Raw genomic sequence first — 25,426 nt, 5'->3', positions numbered from 1 at the left:
TATTTATGGCATATAAGTGAAGAGGAGATGCTCTTCTTAAGATTATTAATATTCTAAACTGAACTGAATGGTAGCAAAAGCATATCTAATTTAATCTTACTTTCGCCTGCTGAACACTTACTTTGTATTAATGTTCACAAATTGGCACATCCTTCTAGGGGTCTTTATACAAACTGATGACCCTGCCTGTCTTCTTTGGCAAGTTGAACCTCTTTAACCAAAGAAAAGCATTGGTGATGGGGGAAAAAAAGGCTTGCTAGCAACAAAAGATGGGTGTCAGGGAGGGGTGGGAAAGGTATGTTGAAGTTTTCAAGATATGAAATTCCTGAACTGTTTCTAAGCAAAAGCAAAACCTTTTGATTTATATCATCTTTGTATGAGATAAATGCTAAACCAGTAAGGTATTCCATTAAAGTTTCTTTTCTGAATTTGGTTAGAGTAGATATTTAAGTAGATTACTCTAATAATGAGATGTTTTGTTTTATTTTAACTGAGAGCTATCTTTTGAAAGTTGCTCTTTTGATTAAACACGTGGGATAGCAGAGATTTGAACACATTTCAGACTCTGGTCATTCACTTTATTCTCCTAAAATTTGAAAATTGAGAAAATTTGAGGGTGTACATAATAGAGTTGCCATCTCTTGAAGTATTGTAAATTTCTGATCCAGCATAAAATAGCATTCCCTTGTTGTACCTGGACACAGCTGGCCTTGCTGTGCCCATTCTCCTCACAGCTGGGTCTGGAAGGCCACAGGGGCTGTTGTGTTCTCTAGAGTAGGATCAGGTTCCTCAGGGCAGCCATGACTGGCTGACTGGGTATGATCTGAGAACTCAGCTGTTTCCTAGGCCCACTGAAGAAAAAACAAATGTCCTAGGCTTACCTCAAGAGAGAAGGTCCCCTCGGATTACAAAGATCCTAGAGGTTCTCCAAATACAATTACCACTTAGTCATAGATATTAAGAGCATTTAAAAGAAAGAAGACCTTGAAATCACAATTCATATAGAGAGACCTTCAGATCAATTCCACAATGTACTTCCAGCCCATTGGAAGAGGGGTGCTGCTCCTTTCTCTATTTCCAGCACTTTCTATCACATTGCTTTATTATTTATCAAGTTGCTTTACTTTGTTCACAACACTTACCACTTTTAAAAATTATTTATTTATTTATTTTTCAAATTATTGGCTTTCCTATTAGAATGTAAGCACCATGAAGGCAGGCTCCTACTTTATGATAGTCACCATTGCCCTATCCTGGCATTTAGAACACTGCCTGGCACAATATAGGCAGGAAATATACAATTTTTTAAATGAATGAATAAATATTCATCCACTTACCTGACTAAACTGGAATGGTTTTATTTTTATGAACCAATATAGTTTAAGAGTAGAATAAATTTTAAAAATCTCATATTGAAAGAAAATGCTATTTTTCTAATATAACATTAAAAATAATACCCTAGAAGGTCATGGTGTGCAGATAAATTACTGAAAATAAAAACACTTCATGTAATTTTCATGGTCCAGAATCCAGAGCCCCAAAAGAGAGATGTATTAATTAGGATAAGTAGTGCTAATTGCTAAAACATATAAACCCCCAAATCTCAGTGGTTTGACATGATAAGAATTTTTTTCTTGCCCACGTCAGAAGCTAAAGTGGGATGGAGGTGTGTGTTCAGGTAGATGAGAGGAGAAGGGCACAGTGAGGTCTCTGCTCCACAGGGTAATTCAGGGACCAGGCTCCTTAGTCATGTGATTCCACATCTATTAGGGCCTGGTTCTCCTCTGCATGCACCCAGTGGAAAAGAAAAGCACAGATGTAGGACATGAGACCAGACCTGGAAATTAGCCAGAAGATAATCATGTGGCTCCACTTAACTGCAAGGGAAGCTAGGCAATGTGTTTCTAGAATGCAATGGAAAGAGGGTTTGCTGAGCCCACTAGGGTGCTGGACTCCTTCTGTTGTTCATCTTGGCATTTACTCTTTGGCCCTCCTTAAGGTACAATTTCCCTTTAAGATACTGAAGCATTTAGCTGGTCCTTCAAAGGACTCCACTTTTTAAAAATTAATAACTAACCCTAACTGAAAGGTTAAAATTTAAAGGGTCACTGATGTTTTTCCTTCAGTACTCCAGATCATGTCCAACAGTAAGTCCAGTTACCAATTGAAAAATTATTTACTGAACTTGTAATGGTGGGTACCACTGCCACGTTGGCCTCAGGGCAGGGGCAAGATGAATATTGACATCAGAGCTCATCATGTCCTTCCAGGCTTTGAGATTATCACTGGGCTTTGGGGGATATGGTCTCCTAAATGCTAAACAAATGTTTGTTATTAATAGGCTGCCTTTAGCTATATGGATAAGTGTAGGTTTCTGCCCAGTGACTCAAACATGCCTTTACTCACCTCATGAACATACTGACCAACCTGAGTAGCTCACAGTGAGAGCCAATAGCCCCTCTGGCACCTTAGACAGCAGAGCGAAACAAGAAGATGGGGGTGCAGAAGCAAATTAGTGTCACACTCCATCGGCTACCCTTAGGGAAGCGAGAGCAACACAGACATGTCAGGAATAGTGAATTGAACTCAGACTTGATCTTCGAGAACAAGGACAGGGCACCGTGAGGAAGGACAACGAAGCCTTTGGATCTCCACGTCTGAGAGCCTGTGCTGGAGGCAAGCTGTCCCATAAACCTGGCTCAATGTGTCAAATGCCCACTGGCCCCTTCTGTTTCAGAAAGTGATTTTGTTGTGATTTTGCTTCCTAAGCGGGTGAGGAGCTGAGTGGCAGCAGCCAGACCCTCAAGGAAGCTGAATTCCTACCAGAGAACTAAGGAGACTGGCACCTTGCAGGGCGGGGCTCATCACTCCTTCTCACTCAGCTTGGGGCCCTGCAGGCACCCATGTGACGACTCCCCTCCAGGCTCAGCTTAATGCTGGTTCTACCCTGTCTTAGCAAAGATGCACCAAATTGTAAGTGAAATGAATCAACAAGAGAGGAAAACATTTGTAGGGAGCTTCTGTGTTTGCTAACAGCAACCCCTTTCCCCATCCCAGCCGGATGGTCTTGTGTTTTCAATCCTTTTGAAACCCACTCTAGGTTTTGTATCTTACACCTGAACTCTCTCTGCCATGTCCAAAGTCTGTGGCATGGCTGCTGGACTTTTGTTAGAACTACACATTGAAATTACCATGCCCCCCCAACACACATGCCACACATCTCTGAGAACCTGAGTGTTGTGTGTCCGTGAGCAGGGAAATAGTGAGAGGCGAAGGCTTGTCCAGCCAGCCTGTGTTTCTTCAGTGCTGCAGTGCAGAGAGAGTCTGCAGTTACTGGGGTAGCCAACCTCCACAGCCCCTGACATGCTTTGCTCCTCCAGGAGACAGTAATACATTACAGGTGTTATAACTTTTCCTCAGAATCAGACTGCCTGGGGAACTGTAAATCTAAATCATGGCTGCCCTCAGGAAACCTGTGGGCCTGTAAACACAGTGAAATGAGTGAGATGAAAGCATCCGAGGGAGAAAATGAATTTCAGGAATCCCACTGAAGTCTATTTCATTTTTACAGTCTGGTCACCCCCCTGTGGCAGGGGCAGCGCCTGGGAGGAACAGGCTGCCTCCTGACTGACAGCTGACAAGTGAGGCTCCTCCTAGAAGCCTTGGCTCTGAGGCCTAATAAAGAGACAAGAACTGCAGCAGATTCTGAGTGTCCCTGGCACCACTCGAAGTGCCACCTCAGATGCCGCCAAGGCCGGGGCGGGTTTTCTTTCTGGGAGGCTGGGCTTGCCTGAACAGGCATTTGCAATCAAGGCCATTCTTAAAACCAAAAGCAGAACAGAGCGTTTTGGGGCCGAGGCATAGGTGAAAGGGAGCAGAGGAGAAAGGACAGAAACAAAAGGAGGAAAACGAGGGCCAGAGAAAGGAAGAGAAGGGCCTCCCCAGAGAATTCCCAGATGCTGGTGTTTCAGGGGCAGAGTCCCAGGCACCCGCAAAGGTGGGCAGCCGGCCAGAGCAAGGCTGCTCAGAGTAGTGAGCTCATCACCTTGGATTTGAGCAAGCATAAAGCAAGACCTAGGAAGTCATTAAATAATAATAATAATAATATTTTTAATGTGACAACCTGAATCTCACAACAGGCAAGCCACATTCTTCAGCTATAAATGGGGCGGAGAGCTCAAAAGCTGTCACCTAGGAGAATGATGTCACTCTCAAAGGAGGAAAACATTTGGACCCAACTTCCCTCTGATTTTCACAACTGTTAATTTTTAACATAAATCCAACCAAATTGCCTTTTGCAACATGGGCTATAGATTGATTGACTGAACGGCTAACTGAAGTCAGTAAGAAAGAGATTAGCTCAGTGTCCTCCCTACTGTGGATGGGTGAAACGCCAAATGCTTATAATTAAGAACCTGGAGTCTCTTTCCCTGTTCCCATGGAATTCTACAAAGGAATCTGAAAATGATTTTCAAATTCTTAGTAAACCTCCCAAACTCACATTTTACATGCTTTGGCAATGACTGCAAAACTGTGAAGGCCTGTTTTTAGAAAATCACCTAGACTAGTTTGTAGTGTAAATAATATTTTAAAGCGTTGGAAATAACGCCTTGGTATTTCAACTTCCAGATTGTTGCTGTAGAGACAGTAGAGTGTAATGGATACGAGCCTAGACTCTGGAGCCAGACGGTCTTGGATCAAATCTCTGCTTTTTCACTTTCTAGATGTGTAATCGTTGGCAAGTGTCTGCACATGTCTGTGCTTCAGTTTTCTCCTCTGTCAAATGGGTATAATAATAACAGCATCCTCAGTAAGTTAAAACGTATAATGTACGTAGGAAAAAAGCCTCCTATTTAGTAAGCAATAAATATTATCATTCATATTGGAAGTGAAATTTCTAAACATTTTTATTTTGCTTTTGAATAATACTGACACTATCTCATTATGATAGATGGCTTTTTGGTCTAAGCCAATGTTTTCTGATTAAGAATCCTGCTAGGAAATAGGTACACACAGGCCTCAGCTTTGCACTATGCCCTATTAGCCAATGAAATTTCTTCATTGCTGGGAGAAATTTCATTCATTCCTAAATGAAAGGAGGATTTCTGTGGACCCTCCTCCCTGAACCTTTCTCAGACTGCTAAAGGCAGTTTCAGTTGCACTCTTTCATCCTCCAGTGTCTCCGTGTGCATGTCCAGAATAGAGTTCTTCTCATGTTGGAATGTGGACTGATTCCCTAGCACTCAACAGGGCAGGAATCTCATCCCTGTGCACCTTTAAATTCCCAAGGCCTTCTCGGGGTAGGAGGAAAGCTACTGAAGGAAAGCACGTTATTTCATAGGGAAAGATAAACTAATGGATCAACAGACTTGTTAAAGATCCTAGAGGGAGCTAAGAGTTGAAGTCAAGTCAAGTCAGAGGTACTAAGCTACCTTTCCAGATGATTCAGTGATTTTTTTCTTATCCTTCAAATTATTTGTCAAAGGACAAATAATATGCTTATGTCATAACTGATTAAAATGCATCCATTTTAAACTATAACTAGTTTTCATATTTGTTTTCATGTTATCTTTCCTCCAACCACAGGGCAATTATTCCCATTACACAAATGATTCTACTGAAGATTACACAGAAAGTAGCTGCCCCAGTCACAAAGAACATGGCAGGATTTGAGTGTGAGTTTGTTTCCAGATCTGATATCCTTTTCATCATACCTTTAAGTTAGTATTCATTTCACTGAATGTGAATCAGAAATGAGATTAGAGCACATGCAAACTTTGATTTTCAGTATGGGGATGATTAAACTTATTTTTGTCTCCTGGGACAATTTAATCATTCAGATTCCTTTTAAATTCACCTTCTTTTTCCAGTTTCTTCTAATATCTATAAACATGAAGTTTATAAAGCAAAATAGCATTTGACAAGAAGAGAAAGCCTAGATAATAACAATGATAGCTAAGGAACACTTACTAAGTGCCACCCTCTGTTCTAGTATTTCCCATGGATTAATTCATTTAATCCTCAGGTATTTTTTCAGATGGGTATATCAAACTTGTATTATAGTAATTATAATTTGTCTCTATTTCCACGGTCATATTGCATGTCACATACTTTCAAACACTTCAACAGAGCAATAGAAATATTCTTTAATTATCACCTCATCTCACAAACTGGCCACTTGCTGACAAGAGTGTTTCACACAGAGTGGTAAAAAAAAAAGTTCAGATGTACAGAAGTGTCATTTCCAACAAGTTGCTTGGTCTGAAAGTTATTTTCCACTTATTCTACAAGTCAGACTAAGGGGAAAGTGAAATATATGCCTAAAATCATCCAGGGATTGCTTGCTCTCCTTTGTCGGCAGACACTAACACTAATTCCAAGGTACATGTTCAAATGAAGGAGTAAATACGTCATTGGGACAGAGGCTGGAGACACAGAGTTTTGGCACATTGTTTTTCTACTTTTCCCTTCTGTTCATTTTATTGTCCTTTCTCTGGATTTCTCTTTCTCCTTCTTGGTGCCATGAAACAAAATCTCTCCTGTATTTCAAATGTAAAAATGATGGGGGAGAGTTTTCTGATGAACTTACTCCTTCATATTCTTCTCACATCAGAGAGAGAGAGAGAGAGAGAGAGAGATTACTTCAGTGTTTCCAACTTCAAATCAGACCAGTTCCCAGAATAAGCAAAAGTCTCAATCCAACAAGGGTCTCTCCTCCTTCCAAACCCATTTTTCTCATCCACAATGAGAAGCAATTGCCATCAGATTGTAATGTTTCAGAGAGTAAGCAAAGAACAAAGCTTGTAAATGCAGAAAGCAAAGTTTCCATTAAGTTTTCACAGCGTGAGGTGTCAGTCCAGAACCAATATTTACTTTCTCTGAAATATTTGGGAAGGGAAGCACGAGGAGATGAAGGAAGTTGGTGAAAACTACTAGGAATGAAATGCAATGGGGAGTTTCCATCATTGCCTTCATTATTTTAAATCATTCTTTTGTGAAGAGGTTTGCTCTTAAAAGCTGGCAGATTTGAATGACTTACTTAAAATCTTCAATACTAGACCCTTTAATATTTTATCCTTGTTTGTGTCACCCCCAAGGCCATCTACAGCATACTGCAATGCACAAATTCTCAACACATAATTTGAAGATGGGTGGAAGTAAGAAAGAAGAAAGGTGCATCCTTTGCCTCCGATTTCAAGGATAGCAGAAGAAACATAAAAGAAACATGTCAAAATCTGCAATAATCTAAGTCAAACAATAAATGCTATTCCAGCTTTGACTCATCCCAAAATATAGAATCTATAGTACTCAAGTCAGCAGCACAATTTTTTTCCTTGAAATTTCTAACCAGAATAACTCCCTGTGTCTGAATACCTCAAGATGTCGTATTTGAGATCCCGATGAAAAGCGTATAGGCAAATGTTATGGTTTGTCAGGTCAAAAGCAGTATTTTTTTGTTTCTTTCTCATTAAAAAAAAAAAAAGAAAAAAAAAAAGATCTGCCTTTAACAGTATTAAAGCTGATTGGAAGAGTGTGTTTTTAAAACGTTTTTCTACCTTTAGAGAATTCCAGACACTAATGGCTTTGAAGTAATTCTTACACACTTTAGAATAAATGACATCCTTAAAAAATGTCTGACTTGGTATTTACACGTATTCATATTCCCCAAGCTTCCTGTCTAGTTTGTCAATGTTCACATACGTCTTTAAGAAGAATGCTTTAAAAGAAGAAAAATTGCAGTGCCGGAAAATGTAAAAATGACATGAAGAGGCCCCCGTTTCACCTTTACATATGCACACCCGTCGAAGTTAATGGAATTTATTTTTATATAGGTGGCTTTTTTCATAGCTTGAGTTGACAAACTCCCTGAAATTTAAGATGGGCCTAACTCTTACCCTGTCGATTTCTATCTTGGTCTCATAAATGTCAAGGGTTGTCCCAATAAAGAGTGCATTGCAAAATCATTGTGTGTTGCAACTGGTTAGGATACAGGTTTTTCCTCTGATAGGCAGTCCCGGTTGCTGGGACCCACAAGGCCTCTCTCCCACATAGTTGGCAGAGTTTTCAGAGTTTAGTACTTTTTGCCATGCTCTGGTCCATCAGTCTTGACTGGCAGATTTATAGTCCAGGCCCAAAGGCCAGGCAGCTCCAACCTCCACACTTTCCAAGAGGTAATATTTATTTAGTTCTCACTGTGTTCTAGCCACAGCACCAAGTGTTTTAGGTGCAATATTCCCTTTAAAATATATCCCAAATTCTACAAAATAATTCAAAGAGGTTTATTCTGAGCTGAACATGTGTGACCATGGCCCAGGGAGCCACATTCAAGAAGTCTTGAGCAAGTGGCCCCTAGGCGGTTGGGTGATTCTTTGATTTTATCACCTTAGACAGACAGGGATTACAGGTAAAATCATAAATCAATACCTGGACGGTGTACGTTGGTTTGGTCCAAACACGTGGGATATCTCAAACTGGGGGGCTTATGAGGTTATCGGTAGATTCAAAGATTCTTTGTTTTGTAATTGGGTAAGGAAATGAAGCTTTGTCTAAAGGCTTGGAATGTTTTAAGACAGGGAAGTCTGTTAATCAGAGACAAGCCACAATATAAGAGATTCAAGTGATCTGTTAAGCAAATTGATGGCCTACAGATGATTTAACCTTTGCTCTGCATGGCTTTAGGTCCTGTTAGTAATTTAGTGTCTTATTGTCTGAGGTAGGTTCCCCTCCCTTCCCTTAATGGCCAGGAACTCAGTTTCAAGGTTTTTCTGGGATCCCTTTGGCCAAAAGGAGGTCTGTTCAATTAGGGTGGAAAGAGGGGGGAGGGTGTGCTTAGGATTTTTAGTTCACTATCTTCTCAACAGTCCTAGGAGATAGAAACTATTATTATACCTATTTATATATAAACAAGTAGCAGCTTACAGAGTCTAAATGTAATGAGACAGTGCAAGTGACAGAGCTGGAGACAGAATCTAAGCCCATCAGAATCCAAAGCCCTTTGTTTTAACCACAGTACTCAACTAACCCCTTTCCTTTCTGTGTCTTCAACAACCTTCTCTCCACTGGCTCTGTCCTCTCAGCATGGAAACACATCTAAGCATTCTCCTTTGCCTCCACAGCTTGTACAAGACATTTTCTACCATGGAATCCTGCCTGCCGCAGCAATCTCAGGTCAGAGAAGATCTTTTTGATGAATAGCTAGAAGTTGGGGCTTCCATCTGCTGAGGCCCTAGAACAGGGCACCTGAGCAATTCAACAGAAGCCTTCACATCTCCCCCTCTGAATCCCAGAATGCCCCCAAGTGTCTGCCCTGCTGCCACCCCATGATGCAGCCCTTGGCCTCTGGACTCAGCTTTATTCTTCTCTTTCACTCTGTGCTTTAAAGAATGGAATCCAAATGATGCTGTGCCTATATTAAGAGGCTGGTCTGTGCCATGTAATTTCATACACAAGTCCCATTTATCTTTACTATAGCCCTGCAAGGTGGTTTTTGATAACCACATTTTACAGACATTAACTATAATAAGAACTTTTCACCGCGCACCATTATGAGCTAGAACCCGATGGGCAATTTGACTTGAGCGGTCACACAGCCCCTTGGTTAAGGGTCTGAGCACTGGAGCTAAACGGCCTGGGTGTGAATCCTGGCTTTGCTATCAGCTGTGCAACCCTGAGCAAGTTATTAAATCTCCTCTGAGCCTTGGTTTCTTCTTCGGTGAATTGGGGGATAATAACAGTACTTACTCAAAGGGGATGTTGTGAAAATTAAATAAAATTTACCTAAAGGACTGAGAATAGCACCAGACACAGTAAATTTTCACAGTAAATGAGATTAGCTCACAATAAATATAAGCTCGTATCATTACATGAATTATCCTGTTTGATTTTTTTTTTTTTTTTTTTTTGAGACAGAGTCTCACTTTGTTGCCCAGGCTAGAGTGAGTGCCGTGGCGTCAGCCTAGCTCACAGCAACCTCAAACTCCTGGGCTCGAGCGATCCTTCTGTCTCAGCCTCCCGAGTAGCTGGGACTACAGGCATGCGCCACCATGCCCGGCTAATTTTTTTTTTTTTTTTATATATATATCAGTTGGCCAATTAGTTTCTTTCTATTTATAGTAGAGACGGGGTCTCGCTCTTGCTCAGGCTGGTTTTGAACTCCTGACCTTGAGCAATCCGCCCGCCTCGGCCTCCCAGAGAGCTAGGATTACAGGCTTGAGCCACCGCCCGGCCTCTGTTTGATCTTTACAGCAATTCAATAAGCAGTACTACCCATATTTTCCAAATAGGAAGCGGATTCAGGAAGCCTAAGTGACTTATCCAAAGTCACACAATTGGTAAGTCGGGGAACAAGGATTCTTGTTATTTCCAATAAATCACCTGAATCATATCCTGCTCCCTTGTACCCTGTGCAACAGCCGCCCTAACAATGGACTCATCCCTCCTTTTGGGTAGCAGTTAAAACAAACACAGGGCTATGAATACATGTATTATTATTACTCTTACTATTATCGCAAAGTGAAGGTTAAGATTATAAATTAAATGTGCTGAGGATAATTAATATATTAACCAAACACATTCAAGTTAATATAATCGTCTTTCAAACCAAGCTATTTAGAAGGGTCTTTGTGATTCCAATTCTGCCCCAGAATTTTTTTCTCTCAGATGTCTGTTTTTTAATGACACATGGCACTTTGTTTTCTTAAAGCAGGGCTGGGATATTTTAAAAATATAAGTAGATAAGAAATGTTATAAAACACAACCAAGAAGATAGAACTTCACACTAAGGCCCATGAAATGGCAGTGATATTAAAAGTGGAAATCAAATACAAATTAAAGCAATAACTAAATTCAATGGTTCTAATTCAAATTTCTAAGATTGCTCTGCAGAGGGTTCCAAGTACCATTTCCTGACTCCTTATTGCAGTCAAGGAACAGTGCTGTAAGGACACATTATGCATTTTCCTATGAGGACCATTCTGCGTTTTCCTCTGTGATGCTACAGTAACCTGTTGGGCACCATAGATCCTCCACTCCAGTTACTGGTGCAAGGGAAGGTGTTTTAGCTTTGTGCAGTGTTGAAAACTGAATAAGGCAAGTCTTTGAACTTTGAGAATCCAGCCACCCAAGACTCTGGCAAGCTGTAAAATATAGCTATGGAAATCACTACATGAAAGGTGCACACACTTAGCCAATAATGGAGCAGTATGAGCACCTGGGTATGTATATTATGAGGAATGGTCTATGCCAGATATCTTTAGGCAAAACTACCTGTAGGTGAGAAGAGTACCTTCAGGCCTTAATGTAGATTCTCTCAAAGACAGAGCAAGGTCCTGTTCATCCCTCTGCTTCCTGTACTTAGCAGAGTGCTCAGGCATTGAGCAGATACACCAAAATCTTAGAAGCTGAAAGGGCATCCAGTATCTATAGTCAGTGGTGCAGAATTCTTAAATTCAGCTCTTCCATTTGCTAATAATTATGTCCTTGGCAAGTTATTTCGTCTTTTTAAGTCCCCATTTCTTTATTTGTAAATGGATAATGATTGTGATACTCCATCTCACAGTAGGATTTTCATGATTAAATGAACTGGTGATATGAAAATTGCTTTGCATATCATATATTACATTATGATAAGTTTATTATTATTATTTTTTGGTAATGGGGCTCTAATATGAAACTTAGATTAATTGTGTAATTATCTGTGGGTCAAGAGTGGGAATTTCTTAATGGCAGGACTCCTGGATGCCAATGAAGTGACAAATGTATATTTCTGAAATTCTAATGAAAACATAGGAAAGAAATTACTAAATAATTAGAAAGTTATATCTTCTTATATTATAAATTACTTGGATTATACATTTTTGTTTTCAGTTCAGAAAAATATCTTTTGCTTAAAATTATGATATTAAATGCTTATTATAGAGAATTTAGACAATACAGAGAAGGTAAAAATAAAAATCACTTATAATTCCGGTACCCATAGATGACCTCATCAATAATATTATCTATAGCCTGCTAATTTTTCTCTACATATAAATGTATTTGAATATTATTAATATATGTAATAAAAATGAGTCATACAATATATACTGTTTTACTTATAAAACAATATGTTGGATAGATCTTTCCATGTTAATATATGCAGATTTGTAATATTATTTTTAACAGAGAAATAGTTTTCTCTTATGAGCATGTGGGGCAATTTATTTACCAATGATTTCTTTTAGACATTTATATCCAATGGTTTTATCATAAAAATGGGCATAGTTTACATAACTATTTTAATGCCTTTATAATTTTTCCTTAGGGTAAGTAACTCAATATGAAATCTTGGGGATAGTAAATTTTTAATATGGATTTTATATATATAATTTTAAGGATATCTAGATTTTTAAGGGTATTAAGACATACTACCAAATTAAACTACAAAATATATACTAATTTATACTCCCACTAGCATTGCTTGAGGATGCTAGTTTCTCTTTATTCTTGTAACACTTGACATCAAAAAAACTTTGTCAATCTGAAAGTAAAGATTTTTATCTAATTGCTATTTTAAATGGCATGGATTACTAGAGAGTTGTACCATTTTCATATATTTATCAGACTAAGTTTCTTCTTTGAAAACAATGGCTATCCACTCTCAATATTTTTTCCACTTTGATGTTCATTTTTTAAAAAGACTGATTTATAGAAGTGAGGTAGGCAGTGGTTCCTGATGATCCTTGCCTCCTGGTATTCACATTGTATAATCACATTACCCAACCCTGCCCCCACTGAGTATGGGCTGGAAAGGGTGACCCGCTTCCAATGAAGAGAAGATGGCAAAGTCACGAGATGTCACTTCTGAAATTAGGTTACAAAAATATTGTGACTGCCATGTTGCTCACTTCCTCTTACTCTTTCACTCTCTCAGAGGCCTTACTCTGGGAGAAGCAAGCTGCCATGTTGTACGTTGCCCCTTGTAGAGAACCACATGGCAAGGAACTAATGTCTCCCACTAATAGCCAGTGAGGATGTGAGCATTGCCAACGGCCAGGTGAGTGAGCCATGAAGTGAATAGTCTGTGTTTTGCTTAGAAGCAGATCCTTCCCCACTTGAGCCTAGAAATGACTGAAGCCTAGGCCTATACCTTGATTGCAGCCTTGCAGAGAGATGAGCTGCACACAAATACCTGACCCAGAGAACCCATGAGATAATAGTTGTTTGTCATTTGAATATGCTAACTACTGGGATAATTTGTTACATAGCAATGGGTAACTACCATGATTTCCCTAAAATAAGACAGGGTCTTATATTTATTTTTCCTCAAGAAGACACCATAGGGCTTATTTTCAGGGGATTGTTATTTTTTTTAAGTACAGTACAACAATCTACATTTATTCAAATATAGTTAAGTCGTCTTCTCCTGGAACATCATCATATATCTCCAAACCCTGAATTCCATCCTGAATTTCTTGCCATTCTATTTCCTTTAGAACCATTGGCCCCAATCTCTCATGTCGAGCAATAGAGCTCTCATGGGGCAGATGAGAAGGGCTACTCATCTTCTTTTTCGCTCCGTGATGAAATGCATGGGTTCTGCAGATACACTGCATAGCCACGCCCATCACTAGGTCTTATTTTTGGGTAGGGCTTATATTGAGCAAATGCTTAGAAATCCTGCTAGGGCTTATTTTATGGGGAGGTCTTATTTTCCGGGAAACACGATAATATAAAGAGCTTTATAACAATATGATAAGGAGATTTTTGTAGACCTCACACCTAAAGATGCTGCATAAAATATAGATGACATAATTTTCTTAATGCACATGAACTGCCAGGAAAATAAAGGAATCCTCAGAAATGACAAGAAGTAAAAATGTAGTAATTGATAAGCAAATTAATTAGTCTGTTTTGCCCTGGAGACATCCTCCAGTCCCTGGTGGCTTATGCCCTGGGTTTTAATAGACTGATGATAGAGGCAAAGCCTTGGGCCTAAGAAGTTTGGGAAATCTGATTGGAAACCCCCACCCAGACCCACGTGTCATCGAAAATGTGACATAATCAGTAGGTGACCTAGGAAAAAAATCCACCATGCAGAAGGGGATAGCATTAGTGTCTTTGGCTTACCCCTGGATAGAGCAGAAAAAGATTAAAAACTGATTAAAGTCTCCCATTAAAATCCCTAATCACGAGCTCACAAAAAACAGAGGTTTGGGGCTTCAACTAATACTAACTATGTGACACACAAAATCTTAAACTGAAATTCAATTTAAAGTCTTTCCTGATTGATAATTCTCCAAGGTGCTTAGCAAAAAAAACCGAGAATTCTTTCTGGAGAAACATACTTCATACACATGCCTAAAAGAATTTCCATAAATCCATATATAAAATTTCCAAGGCACAAGAGCTCAAAAACTCACTGAGCACAGGAGGGAACAAACCACCATGAGCAAGAGTCACGAGAAACAACAGAGCACGTTATTAGATCTATAAAAAGTGTAGATAATGGAATGATTGAACACAGAATATAAAATCAGTATGTTTTATGTTTATATAAGTAAAACAGCATCTTGAATGTATGATTAAAGAACACAAGGCTATCAAAAACTGACTAGATGTATATGAAAAAGGACCAAATAGAACTTTTAAAAGTGTAAAATACAGCCATTTCCATTAAAAAGCCAACGGGTAGAATAAACAGAAGATTGGATACAGCTGAAGAGGGGCTATGGAAAATAGATTTGAGAAATTAAAGAGGATATAGCACTCAGAAACAGAGCTGTGAAATAAAGGTTTCATATTTACAGGGAAAATAGAGTAGAAAAGACCTGCAAACATAATTGGGTTTTCAGAAGGAGATAACAGAACAGAGGATAGATGATATTAGAAGAGGCAATTGTTGAAAATTTCCCAGCAACAATCAAAGACACCAGTTAGGAAACCCAGTGAATTTCAAGCATGATAAATAAAAAGATATCCCAAATTCAACATCAAAATAAAGTTGTAGAATACTAAATAAAAATTGAGGACTTACAGTACAGAGAGAAAAAAACAAATGATCAATAATACAACTATAATTATACTGACAACAGATTAAATTAGTTTGCTATTGCTGCTGTGACAATTACCACAAGCTCAGCGGCTCAAAAAAACACATATGTATACCCTTACAGTTCTGGACGTCAGAAGTTCAAAACGAATCTTGCAGGGCTGCAATCAAGGTGTCGGCAGGTCTGGTTCCTTCTGGAGATTCCAATGGAAAACCTGTTCCTTGTCTCTTCCAGCTTCTAAAGGCTACCAACATTTCTTGACTGGATAGCTCCAATCTCTGATCACATTTCCTACTGCTGACTTTGATCCTCTTACCCAGGGGTCCTCAAACTTTTTAAACAGGGGGCCAGTTCACTGTCCCTCAGACTGTTGGAGAGCCGGACTATAGTTTAAAAAAAACTATGAACAAATTCCTATGCCCATTGCACATATCTTATTTTGAAGTAAAAAAATAAACAGGCAAAATCACCCGCATGTGGCCCGAGGGCTGTAGTTTGAGGAAGCCTGCTGTTACCTATCTCTTATAATGACTTTTGTGATTATTGGGATCATGCAAAAAATCCAGGATAACCTCCCCATCTTAACATCCTTGACTTAATCATATCTGTAAAGTCCTTTTTATCAAGTAAGGTAACATATTCACAGGTGCCAGAGAGGAGAATGAGGACATTTTTGGGAATCATTATTCTGCCTACCACAGCAAATTTGGAAGATGAAAGACTGTAGCATGGTATGTTAAAAATACTGACACCTGGACTTCTATATCTGCTAAAACCACTTTTAAGAAATGAGATGAAATAAAGATATTTTCAGAGCAATTAAAATAGAGTTTGTTCTCTAATTCACCAGAACTCCTAAAGGACAAACTTCAGAAGAAAAAAAAAATGATTCCAGAAAAAAAGGTATGAATACAGAATGATAAACAAGGAAGTTATTAATGCACGGGAGAATTTAAACAAGTATTGGGTGAATAAAATAGTAATAAATCACAAAGGAAATTATAAAGTATCTTCAGACAGGCTTGGTGTGGTGCCGCATGCCTGTAATCCCAGTACTTTGAGAGACTGAGGAGTGAGGATCACTTGAGTCTAGGGTGTTCAAGAGCAGTCTGGACAACACAGTGAGATCTTGTCTCTACAAAAAATATTTTAAAAATTAGCTGGGCATGGTGGTGTGGGCATGTAGTCCTAGCAACTTGGGAGGCTGAGGTGGGAGGATCACTTGAGCCAGGAGTTTGAGGTCCCAGTAAGCTACAACGATCACACCACTGCACTGCAGCCTGGATGACAGAGTAAGTCCCTGTCTCTTAAACAAAATAACAACTACATATATATATATATATATATATATATATATATATATATATATATGTACATATATGTATCTTCAGACAAATGAAAATGAAAAATAATACTAAAACTAACAACATGCAGCAAAAGCAGTGCCAAGATGGAAATTTATAGCTACAAACCCTTGCATTAATAAATAAGGAAGTTCTCAGATCAACAACCTAAACTTACACCTTAAGGAATTAGAGAAAGAAAAACAATCTGAACTCAAAGCTACCAGTAGGAAAGAAATAATAATGATTGCAGCAGAGATAAACAAAATAGGGGAGAGAAAAACAATAGAGAATTTTTTTAAATAAAAAAGCAAGATTCATTTCTTTAAAAACATCAACAAAATTGACAAGGCTTTAGCTGGATCAACTAAAGAAAAAGAGAAGACTCAAATAACTAAAATCAGAAACAAAATAGAGGACATTATTGTCAATTTTACAGAAATAGAATTATAAAAAAAATATGAACAATTGTGTACCAATGAATTGGAAAGCCTAGATGAAATGATAAATTCCTAGAAATATACACCATACCAAGATTGAATCATGAAGAAATAGAAAACCTAACAGACCTCTAACTAGTAATACTGAATGAGTATTCAAAACCTTTCCAACAGCAACAACAACAACAAAAAGCCCAAGATTCAATGGCTTCACTGATGAATTTTACCAAATACTTAAAGAAGAGTATTGGTTAAACCAACCCTCCTCAAACTTTCCCAAAAAGCTAAAGAGAAGGAAATAGTCTCTGAGGCCAGCAAGACACTGATACCAAAGCCAGACCAAGGTAATACAAGAAAATGAAAAACCAATATCCTTGATGAATATTGATACAAAATCTTCTACAAAGTAATAGCAAACTAAATTCGACAGCACATTAAAAGGCTTATATACCATAACCAAGTGAGATTTCTTTCTGAAATACAAGGACAGTTCAATACATTAAAATCAATGTAATATACCACATTAAAAGAATGATAGAAAAATATATACTTTTTTGTGATTTAGCACAATAAAAATTGAAAAAAAGAATGGATTTTGACTTCTATCAAAATGCTTTTTCACATATATCTATGACCATATATTTTTCTATTTTATTTTACAAACATTATGGATAATATTACTAGATTTCTTTATGTTGAAACTTTCCTTATATTCTGCAATTAAAGCACTACATTGTCATGTTATCATTCATTAATATACTGATGAATTCTATTTGCTAACATTTAATTTTGGAATTTTACACCTGTAATCATTGGTACAATGATATGTTTTGTTGTCATTTCTTTATCTGGCTTTGGTTTCTAGGATACATTAATTTTGTAAAGTGAATTGGGAAGTTTTCTCTTTTTCTGTGTTCTGGAATAATTTATATAGAGAGAAATATCTATTCTTCACAGGCTAGAAAACTCTTTTGTAATACCACCAGACTTGAAGACTCTTTAGTTTTCTAACTATTTTTAATATTTTTCCATAGTAAATGGTCTTTTCAGATTTTGTTAACCCACACTTTATATCTTTGCACCTGTCCCCAGGGCCAGAGGGCAAGGAAAGGACATGGCTGCTTCACCTCTCAAGCGACTAAGAGAAGCAGGCTCAGAAGCAAAGCGAATTCAATTCATGGAAGTGAGATACTCCTGAATGTGTGTGTGGTGTGTGGTGTGTAGTATGTGTGTGGTGCAGGGTGTGGTGGGGGTAGGTAATGGGTAATGTGTGGTGTGGATGTGAGTATGTGGTATGTTTGCAGTGTGGTCTATGGTGGTGGGGAGGGTGTGGTATGATGACACAATTCTCTGGCCTGAAGGCTTAATCTTTTCTGCCCTTTGAATCCTCAGGTTACACCTTAAGGAATTAGAGAAAGAAAAACAATTTGAACTCAAAGCTACCAGTAGGAAAGAAATAATAATGATTGCAGCAGATATAAACAAAATAGGGGAGAGAAAAACAATAGAGAATTTTTTTAAAATAAAAAAGCAAGATTCATTTCTTTAAAAACATCAACAAAATTGACAAGGCTTTAGCTGGATCAACTAAAGAAAAAAAAAGAAGACTCAACTAAAATCAGAAACAAAATAGAGGACATTATTGTCAATTTTACAGAAATAGAATTATAAAAAAAATATGAACAATTGTATACCAACAAACACTGGGATTGTATAAGTAAACACTGGGATTTCCATCGGAAAAATTCTCCTTAGCCCCTACAGATTGAAAACTTCATGCAAATATGTGTGTGTGGCCCCCCAAACCCTAGGGCTAATATTGTGGAAACTGAATCACTCATGTTTAAGGAAGATTCTTGTGTCTTGTGAAACTAATAGCTGGGAGCCTTTGTCTTAGCACAGAGAAACTGAATGCTTACTTTGTACCATACACATACAAATCACTTATATCTAGGTTATCTCACTTAGTCCCCACAGGATTTATGGAAATATTAATAAATAAGCTATCTCTGTTCAAGATCCACAAAGTGCATAAAAATAGATGTAATATCACACAAGAATTACTGGCACATTGAATTGTTATTAAAAAGCATTCAATGAATAGGATGGACTACAATGTTTTCAAAACAAAACTCTATAGTATGAGCTTGTAAAGTTCAGTATAAAATAAGTTTCCGCCTGACTATGCTGTGTTCTCTCGCTCTTTGCCAAGTAGCTTTGTCAGACATCAGCACCTCTGGGCCTCCATCGCACCAATGGGAGATGGTGAGCCCAGACAGAGGTAGTCTCATTACCCAACAGGCCCCAGCAGAACCAAGGAGAGGAGGCTGGGGGCAAGACAAGAGGAAAAATACTGTTGGAAGTCACATAATAACTGAATAGACTTAATCATCATGTAGTCATGTGGAAAGAAACCCGAGGCCCTGAAGAAATACTTGGGGTGGGATTTCAGACGGATAAGGTCAAATCGAAATCCATATCAAACTTGGGTCACATGTAGTAATAGACCAGTGGTCCATAAATGTCACCATGCATCAGAATCACCTGGAGGGTTATTAAAACACACGGTGCTGGCCCCTTTCCTAGAATTTTAATTCAATAAGTCTGGGTAGGACCGGAGAAATTGCATTTCTAACGAGTTCCCAGGTGATGCTGACGCTACTAGTGCTGTGTCCACACTTCGAGAACTGCAGATTTTGATAATTAGATAATTCTCAGTAAGTACTATTACTTAACTAGAGGATTCAGAGCTGGTCCTTGGTCCTGGCAATGGCCATTAGCTTAGTAGCAAGCGAAACACTCCTGCTTTTTAAGAGATGAAAATCCTTGGTCTACAGATCTTGGAATCATTTCAAGAGGGAACCAATATCAAGTCTGTTAATGTAATTCAAACTCTTTTTTCTTTCTTACTACAAACCACAATAAGCAATAGAATCTATATTACCATGTAATTATACACACACACACATCACTGAAATTTGCACGTGAGGCATTCAGATCTTTTCTATTTTTTTTAGATACTGTATGAAACTCACTAAATTGTTTTCATGACTCACTAAAGGATTGCAACAGGCACTTTGAAAAATACTGTATTAGGGGCTGGATAAAGAAGGATCTGTTCAACTGGCGATATGTGAGTGTTACTGCAGTGGAGGACAGTGTGATTAGGATGGGAGTAGTTAAACAGAATGGGTCAAGCCAACCCACCACATCAACTGAACTTACAAATGTAAAGTGCCACCTTACATTTTCCTGAATTTGCCGTCTCATAGACTATTATTTGTTCTAGTCAAATACCTGCTTATATGGACCTTATGGAGTACAAAATATTATTTACAAGCTAAAATAATATAAATAACAGTATATTTTAATTTAATGTAAAATTATATATTAATAGAACACAGCCAATTAAGAGCTTTATCTTTGTACTCAGAGCTCCCCAAATTAATTTAGTAACCTCTAAAACAAATCCCAAATAATTATTGAGCTAGCCCATATGCATAAATAGCATGATATATGCCTGTGAATATGAAATTGTGGGAACTACATATCATCTGGGCACACCTTAGAAATGTTGACACCTCTTTCCAATTGCATTGAAGGTACGTGGGCGGGTGAGAACTGACACTCGCTTAATAATCCACAGGCATCTTGTAGTAAAATGAAAATAAGTGGTGAAATTGCCATTGTGAGGGGAATTTAATTATCAGTGAAGTCAGCTTTGCTTGTGAAATGACTGGAATAAAAAAATACATAATTTTAAGATGCCAAACAATATGCACTAAAATAAACCAAAATATCATATCTGCAGGAAAACAAGCGAGGGCGGCGTGGTGGATTCTCTTTAGCTACTGCTGAGTGAATGATCTATTGTTGTACATATCAGATGCAGCTTTTATTGACTTTCATTCCCATTGTAATTGTGGTTTGCAAAGTAGAATGTCTTTCATTTAACCAATTGGGTTGAGACAGAAATACAGATAGAGAAAAAGGCCAGAACCTGAAAGGCCATTCCAAAATGGCAGTTTCTAAAGAGGAAACTGGGAGTAGTGTCAGCCAATGTAGCACTCTATCAAAATACCACTACTCTCTAAATATGTTCACAGCCTCCCTCTCCCACCCCAAACTTAACACACTAATAAACATTGCTCCAGAGAGCCTTGCACCACTGAAGAGCCACACTGAAGATCAGATGACTCTGAAAGGGTCAAAGCAGCCCTCAAAGGTCCACCTGACTCTGACTCCTTGGCCAGATTTCCTCTCTCAGTGGCCAGTTCTAGAGTCCTCTCCCCTTAGGCAAGCCTGAGTAGAGCTACTTTCCAGAGGGGGGAAGAAGAAGGGAAAATGAGAAGAGACAATTGTAGACAAAGGGGGAAAGTGAAGAATCAGGAGTGAGTTTCACCATCTGTCAGATCCTGGAATACAAGAATTCTCATTCCTGAGGCAACGAGTCAGAAGGCCACGAGACAAGGATCAGATCTGGAAATCTGGGTATGGGCAAAAGGTGATGGAGTTCAAGGAACAGCTCCTGAGCATGACCAGAGTTCACACTAATGGGGCTGGATGCATGGTATGGGTTTAGAGCTGCTTCAGACTCAGAGCTTTGCCTGACAATGCGACAGTGTGATCCTAGTAACTGATTTGGCATACCGGCAATGAAAAAATGATATTGAAATCTCTGTAAACTAGCTCCATGGGTACTTTCAATTCTCAGCCATCATTTCATCATTGTATGAGGGTCCTCCTCACACTTTAATGGACACCCAAAACCACTTGGGCAGGTTGTTAAAATGCAGATTCTGATCTGGTAGATTTGATGTGGGGCCTGAGATTATGCTTTCCTATCAAGCTCCCAAGAGATGCTGATGATGCTGGTCCAAGGATCACACTTTGAGAAATAAGGTCCTAAGAAGTGTTTGAATTCCTATAAGGTGCCTAGCATTAACCAATGTTTCAATGCTTTGCCTTTAAGAGCCAGAAGCTGAGTAATATCTTAACTATATTTAGTATATTCATTGTCACACAAGTGCACACACCATGTCTTCTTTAATTTATCATCATTTTCAAAGAGACAAAATTCAAAATTGTATTTAGACATCTTGGTCTCCTTCAGAGGGATTTGTTTACTAAATACCAAAGGCCCCACTTATAAGGGTAGAGCTCAGGGTAAAGTATAGCAATAGAAGGAAGGGAAACAGAAGAAAGGATTAACATTGATATAGAGTCTACCCTGGGCCAGACACTCTGTAGGCAGTGCACGGAGTGGCTAAGGCCTGCAGAATTCTTATACATGCCAAGTACTAGTCTAAGTACTTTTCACACATTATCTAATTTAACCCTCACACCAAACCTGTATGTTAATACTTAAATCTGTATTTTACAAAAGGGAACTCCAAGGCTTAGAGAGGTTAAACAGTAGTGTAGAGAGTTTAAGCAGTAATGGGTTCCAAATGGGGAAGATATGATCCCATCCAGGGAATAACCACCTAGGGAAGCATTAATTGTTTTTGTTTTTTTAGAAGATAAGTAAACTTGGTCAGGATAAAAATGCATTTAGTATATGATGAAAATTGCTTTCAAACCTGTCCTACCCAAGTAGTGTCAACCCCTTAGGGCAAATAGGAAGTCCTTAGGGAGCTTTAAAAATAATACTCCCTCTACCCTCAATCAATTAAGTCCGAGTCCCTGAAGATAGCATCCAAACATTGGCATGTTTTAAAAGTTTTCCAGGTCATCTTAATGGGCAGCCATGGTTAAGACCATTGCTTCTATACCAGACCCCATATGAGGTCCTAGAGAATGCTAGATTACATATATTTTTAAATTTTGATTTTAACATGAACCTTCCCTCAGAGCATACTGTGCAATGGGAAGATAAGCCAGGTAAGCCCCCTTCATCCATAAGGAACCGAGGAGTGCATACCTGTATAATGTAACAGGTTGTGCTTCAGTGACAGGGCTCAAGCGAACTGGTTATATTTCTAAATGGTTTTGTGACAATGTCGGAAGATTCCTTATAGGAGATGGCTACTGAAATGAACTTACAAAGAAAAAAGAATACAATATGAAAAGGATGTCAAAGGAGACAGTTTGACCCATGATCATTATCTCTTTATGCTGCTGTCTTCATTATAGAAGAATTTAGTAAACCCAGTTTTAAAAGTCAGGCCTTGTCAAGTTCAATGGTATACAATGTTTCTCAGCACTTCTTTTCCAAGAGTAAGTAGATTTTGCAAATACCAAAACTGCTGAAGAGAAAATTGTTTTCTCTTCCAGGAGTTCAATTAAGATGTTAGATAGGGCAATACTTCATGATTCAGGATAAGCTTGTTTGGACTCCCACCATTATGTCACAGCATTTCCTAGGAAGACCTGGACTTCTATTAGCACCAGATGTAAACATATGTGCAGAACATTTGTCCCAGCAATTGCCTGCAAGTGAAATTAGTTGTAGTGAGTGTGTGGTGTGAAGGGTGTGTGTGTGTGTGTGCGTGCGTGTGTGTGAAGGTGGGGAGGGGTGTATTGTAAAAAAAAAAATGGTCTAACAGTCAGAGCAACGTTGCAGGCCAAAGAAATTGATAAGCCCAAATCAACAGATTCATTGATGATTCAACAGAGACAACCAGCTGACCTGTCTGGAGGCATTCCTGCCATTTTATCTATGGAGCAATGTCCACAGGATGAATACATTGGAAGAAAACAAAATTGTTTAATTATGAAGAAATTAGTGCAAAGACTCTATTTGCTTTGTAAAATAATTATCCTATAAAGGAGAGCAAAGTATCTGTAGATATATGTATATTTTTTCATACATTGCTTATAATGAAGCTAAATGAACCTTTGATATATTACTACAAATAAGGTAGGATATGTATCAGACATATCTACTCTTTGCCCTAAACACCTAGCCTCAGCCATTTATTTTAAGCCTGAAACTTTGCTGGCTACTTCGTTTGGGCATCCACATCCATTTTTTGCTTACAGGGAACAAAGGGATGTGGCTTGGACCCCCTTTTACTCCCAACTGGATTCTTCTTAGACCACTGCATCTCAAAGTAGAGGTGTGTCACTTTAGAAACAGGACTTCTATTACTGAGACACTGCTGCACAATTTCCGCCTCCTTCATATTCCCAGTTTCCAAATTATTTTATTTTGCTTTGCATGTTGTCTCAACTTGATCATTTCTTGCATTAGTGAAAAATCGAGAAGAATCTCTATAAAGTTCTGTACCTCTTGCCTCCAGAAATACTAGTTCTCTAAAATAACCAGGTAAGAAGAGAAATGCTGAATTATTACCCATCTTAAGCAATTGCTTCAGTTTTCTACCTCTTAGTGCTTTAATCTTCTGGGTCTCAATTTTCTTATCTGAAAAGTTGAGGGAATTCATTTATTCTGCAACTATTTATTAACCACTTACCACATACCAGGTGCTGTTTTAGGGGCTGGAGAAGAAAGAATGAGTAAGAGAAACTCCTTGCCCTTCTGAAGTTAACACTCTAGTGAGGCAGACAGACGATAAACAAACAGAGTATAATATAATATAATATAATAATCAGGCTTGATAGTATTAAGAAGAGAAATACAGGAGCTCCTCTACTTTTGATGTGGTTACATCCTGATAAACCCATTATAAGCTGAAAACAGCCCAAGTCGAAAATTCACTTTAATACACCTAACACACTAAGAATCGTACCTTAGCCTCGTCTCCATGAACCGTGTGGCAACAGAGCGCACTGCAGAGATGGTCGCTTCTCCTCGTGACCCCGCGGCTGCCCCGGAGCAGCAGGTCGCGGCCACTGCCCAGCGTTAGAGGGAGTACCGTGCTGCAGACCGCCAGCCAGGGAAAAGATCAACACTCCAAATTCGAAGGACGGTCTCTACCGAATGCGTACGTCTTTCGCACCATGCTGAAGTCGAAGAATCCCACGTGGAACCATCGAGAGTCGGGGCCCTCAGCACAGCAGTGTGAGGGGAGCAGAGAATGAGGGTGAGGTTGCTACTTCAGACGAAGGGTCAGTCCGGAGTGGCCCCTCTGAGGAGAGGACACTTGAGCAGAAAGAAACCCGAAGATGCCAGGGAGGGAGAATGTGAATAGCTGGGGGAGGCGGGGCCCAGGCAGAAGGCAAGACTGGCGCAAAGACCTGGTGGACGGGCCTGCGGACCACAGGGAGGCCTGGGTGGCGGGGGCACGCAGCTGCGTGCCTCAGGAAGGAATCCTGGGGAAGGGGCGGGGCCTGCGTGGGCGGGGCCTGCGGCCAGAGCTGGGGACGCCGGTATTTTTATTCACTCTGAAACAAGAAGCCGCTCAAGAATTTGAGCGGGGGATTGCTATGATCGCATTCATATAGTTCAAAGTTGTTTCTCTGGCTGCTCTGTGGCGACTGTAGAGGGTCAGGGGCAGAAACAAAGGCAACAGTTAGGATGCCACAGCAGGGAATCACAGGAGACCAGGGGGAAGCCGGTGGTGAGGTGGTGAGACATGACAGGTGTCTTTTGAAGACAGAGCAGACTCAGGACTTGCTGAGGGATGGAATACGGGGTGTGAAACGGAGAACAGTCAAGAATACGGTATGGATGGCTGTATCCGGAGTTCAGTTTCAGACATGTTAGACT

At 39.1% G+C, this 25,426-nt stretch overlaps 1 long non-coding RNA gene across 1 annotated transcript in view; it reads right to left on the bottom strand.

Annotated features, from left to right (window-relative positions):
- The window catches only part of LOC105856664 (uncharacterized), a 43,683-nt gene extending 18,650 nt beyond the window's left edge, over positions 1–25,033 (bottom strand). Inside the window, exon 1 of the long non-coding RNA XR_001147255.2 lies at positions 24,507–25,033. This is a non-coding gene — a long non-coding RNA (uncharacterized LOC105856664). The remainder of the gene's footprint in view (positions 1–24,506) is intronic.
- Between the last annotated feature and the right edge of the window lie 393 nt (positions 25,034–25,426).

Source organism: Microcebus murinus, chromosome 12 (genome assembly GCF_040939455.1).
Source record: "Microcebus murinus isolate Inina chromosome 12, M.murinus_Inina_mat1.0, whole genome shotgun sequence".
In the NCBI taxonomy this organism is placed as follows: domain Eukaryota; kingdom Metazoa; phylum Chordata; class Mammalia; order Primates; family Cheirogaleidae; genus Microcebus; species Microcebus murinus.
This window is presented reverse-complemented; position numbering and strand designations above follow the sequence as displayed.